Raw genomic sequence first — 2961 nt, forward strand, 5'->3', positions numbered from 1 at the left:
TAATGGTATAAGTTTGTTTTTAAATCTTTCTGAGTCTACATAGGGTATTATGTTGCTTATTTCTTCCTTCATATAACCGTTCCTCAAATGTCATATGAAAGAAATGGTTTACGAACAAATAGTGAATATATGCATATTTATAAACGTGAGAAGCAAGCAATAAAGAATAATCCCTTTATTTTTTACATGCTCATCTCATATTTCACTTTAGTTAATATAATAAACAATTGCATTTATACCTTCGGCTCTGTCTAAAGGAGGATTCCAAGATAGCTTTGGAAGGTGAACAATTAAGAGTGTTCTCTCTTTTCCTTTCCCTCGAAAAGAAGATGAACAGTAAGTGCACTATTCCTCTATTTATAGGTCCGGTGCACGGCTCAAGTGAATTTACAATTGTACCCTTGATTCCTATACATTCATTCTAATGTACACACCGGGGGTAGATTTGTCCTTCTACTCCTTTTGACTTTGTTCGTTATCCCTACAAGCCTTCTGAATTAGCTTGGGCCGAAGTATGCTCACAATGAACGCTGAAGCCTTGGCGCGTTCCTTGCTCAATATCTACCTTTGGCATTTAGTCCTGTAGTACACTTGTTAGCTAAAATAGAATAGTTAGTCTGTTTTGAGGACCTTCAGTAGGAGACCCCCAACAGTAGGCCTATGTACAATTATGCCCCCGGTTATACTACATTCCCGAAATATTCCATACAACGGGGTCATTACAGTTCAAGAAACCCTTGACTCAACTGTGCTGGACATTCTACCCTCTTGAGAGGCTTACAAGTGGGACCACTACCACCTGGTAGGAACTAGGCCCCGCGAGGTGGTCTCGAGGACTCCATCTTCATGCATGTTTTCCCTTCCATGTTGGCTGTCAAAGGCGTGCGCCCTTCTATCGGATGTTAAGTCAGGGCCTTCGCTTCGCGGCGCAGGTGTGCTCAAGGATGTCTTTGCTTGCTGAAGAGCCCTTGCTCACCAGCGGCTTCGCTACCATTGACCCCCTCTTGTGTGAGCCTTCGTATAGTCGTTGTTAGCGAATACCACCAAAGGGCCCTTCGTTGGTGCGGGTCTGACGAAGTCCTCCGACGTGCGGGACCCTGCACTCAAACGTGGTTTGTTCTAGCCAGCACAAGGCTGATCGAGGTTGGGTTCACCTTCGCTCCATCAGTATCCCCCCCCCCGAGGGAACAATTCAACTTCGTGAGCTAGCCCAGAAATCCTTTTCTAGAAAATGGTCGAACGCTACCCTCGATCATGAGTTGAGCTGTCCTCGAGGGGTGTTTTGTGACGTAACTATTGGGACCTGACCGCATGATTGGTGACATATTGTTTTACTTTTTGTATTTTGATGCAGTTTTTAGACTATAAAAGGGGGGCGAGGCCTATAGGGTTCATTTTTACTTTTCTCATGCCTACCCCACTACACACCGCCACCGGCATTGTCATGTCTATTTCACTTGTTCTTAGAACGGAGCGAACTCACCGCCAACCTATTCTTGCTGTCGTTCTGGTCCGTGTGAAGCAAACTGTGCGCTGCCACCGCTAGTACATTGTACCATCCTCTTCTTTGTCATCATCCAGTGAGGCTACGTCGGCGGGTTCGCCATTGTCGGAAGGTGTTGTAACACCCCATGTGTTACTAAGGGTTTCTACTCAACACATCTACAAAGCCATGTTATCACATGTGGGTTAATGTGATCAAAAGGCACCATCCTGAGGAACCAAAGCCCTAATTGAGTGTTAATCATTCTAAAAGACCTACCTTAACCATATTGAGTAAACAAGAGGGGAAGAAGTGCTTAAACCCTAAGTTCCACACCCTTTTAGCAAATTGAGTACCATAGAAAATTGAACAAGAAAGTTATGCAAATCTCATGATCATTACATGGACCATTTATAAAAGTTATAAAACACTAAACAACCTACCAAAGTTAGTAAGGAAGATGCCCCAAAAGGGTTTTACAAAATCTCCAAAAGGGTCACTCAAGTGGAGGGAACAAAAGAAAAACAGATTTTCCATTAGTTACAAAACTCAAAACCACATGCCCTAATTGTAACACCCTTGGTGTTACCAGAACTAAAACTTGGGCATGACATCATTTGCACTAGCATTTCATTATGTATGAAACACCTAGAGTGCATCCACTAGGTAAAAATTTCAAAACAAGTTGTGATGTGATGACTTGAATTGATCCTTAACCCTAGGATAGGGTACTTACCCAAGGACTAGAAGCATGTGGGTGTGTGAGATAGAAATTTGAGTATGAACTCAAAGGTTAGTGGAGATGTTCAAAAGAGACTAAACTTAGAGTGTTTGAGTGGCACATAAACCCTAGAACACTCAAACCCTAATAAGGACCCTAGAAACCCTAATTAGTGCTTTATGAGGTGACTCCAATTTCTATGCACTTTTGGAGCAAAGTGCATATATAAAAGTGGTAGAGTAACAAAAACTAGGCAACTTTTATCTTTGGAGATTTCCTAGTTTTATGGAACAAATTGGAGTAAATTGCAAAAAGGTCCCAAAGGCACCCAAATGCTTAACTGTGAAAAACAGTGATATTGTGCTGACTTTTGATCCCTGTATCTCTTGATCTATGGAGATTTTTCCATGGGTCACTATAACAAATTTGTAGAGCTATTAAAGTAGTCCAAGTTTGATTCATTGATTGAGCCCTAGAGCTGTACAGAAATTGGAGCAAAATGGCATGGAAGTTGGGCTGTCAGTCGTGTGTTGGTCTGAAGGTTAGACTGACATTGGCATTAGATCAACTTTAGAACTGAATTGTGCTTGATTGAGTGGAGGTATAAGCAATAACCTTAGAACAAAATTTAAGCTGGCATGATGGACAACAACTTTGCTATAGTCGGCTTGGTAGTTTGTTGAATGAAAATCAAAGAGAAATGACTCTCAAATTACTCTATCAGGCACTCAGAATTCAGTTTAACATGAACAGTAAA

This window comes from Zea mays, chromosome 7 (assembly GCF_902167145.1).
Source record: "Zea mays cultivar B73 chromosome 7, Zm-B73-REFERENCE-NAM-5.0, whole genome shotgun sequence".
NCBI lineage: Eukaryota > Viridiplantae > Streptophyta > Magnoliopsida > Poales > Poaceae > Zea > Zea mays.